The sequence below is a fragment of the Haemaphysalis longicornis genome, unplaced genomic scaffold, assembly GCF_048455015.1.
Source record: "Haemaphysalis longicornis isolate Haplotype H1 unplaced genomic scaffold, Haemaphysalis longicornis Haplotype H1 scaffold_157, whole genome shotgun sequence".
NCBI lineage: Eukaryota > Metazoa > Arthropoda > Arachnida > Ixodida > Ixodidae > Haemaphysalis > Haemaphysalis longicornis.
This window is the reverse complement of record NW_027526264.1, coordinates 125,751-126,624: the sequence shown is the minus strand read 5'-3', so window position 1 is coordinate 126,624 and position 874 is coordinate 125,751. Positions and strand designations below refer to the sequence as shown.

Here is an 874-nt window from a genome sequence, read left to right as displayed (position 1 = left end):
TATATCTTTGAAAAAGACCGGCCCCCGGTCGAAACGTTAGAATAAATGTTGTTATGTTTTTCAGTTTGACTTCTCTATCGTACAGCTAACCTCATAGCCAGAAACCTTTTCTCTTAACTATATATATATTTATATATATATATATATATATATATATATGTATAGATAGATAGATAGACAGATAGATAGATATAGATATATATAGTACAGAAAACAAGGGTTGGCAGTCAAGAAAACCTAGGAAAGCAAAGGGGAGGTTGTGGTGGGTCATAAAAACAGATGAATATTTTTAGTCAGGCAGAAAGTCGTGAACAACAGTCCGCAGGGTGGGATGCGAACCCACGACCTCCAGAATACTGGTCTGGTGCGATAACCACTACGCTACCGGCGGGAATGTTTTCCAACCACTTTCTCGGGCATTTATGTTAAGGTATTTTTTGTTTCCTGCACTTGGGGGGGAGCCAGCGCAACTCTGACTACTCGGGGTGAAGGGGACCTTCCTTTTAACCCCCGGGTCGTCGGTCGAGTGTCTAGGACATGTCGAGAGTGGTCGACCAGCGTTGAACCTCTTAAGCTACCTTTGGCACCAAGACTGCCAGAAAAGAGGCCCTCGCTAAGCATGTAGCGAATCAGAAAATGGGAAATGAGGGTTCTCGGTGAAATAAGACAGAAAATGAGGGTTGGCAGTCAAGAAAACCTCGGAAAGCAAAGGGGAGGTTGTGGTGGGTCAGAGAAACACATGAAGAATGTTTTGACACAGAATGAAAGTGGTGAAAAAATGCCTGCCGGGTGGGATCCGAAGCCACGACCTCATGAATACAGGTCTGGTGCGAGAACCACTAAGCTACCGGCGGGGCTGTTTCCCCAGCACTTT

At 44.9% G+C, this 874-nt stretch overlaps 1 non-coding gene across 1 annotated transcript; it reads right to left on the bottom strand.

The window, feature by feature from the left end:
* Positions 1-318: 318 nt before the first annotated feature.
* Positions 319-391, bottom strand: Trnat-agu (transfer RNA threonine (anticodon AGU)). The gene has a single exon. It is a non-coding gene; the product is annotated as a tRNA-Thr (tRNA).
* Positions 392-874: the final 483 nt, after the last annotated feature.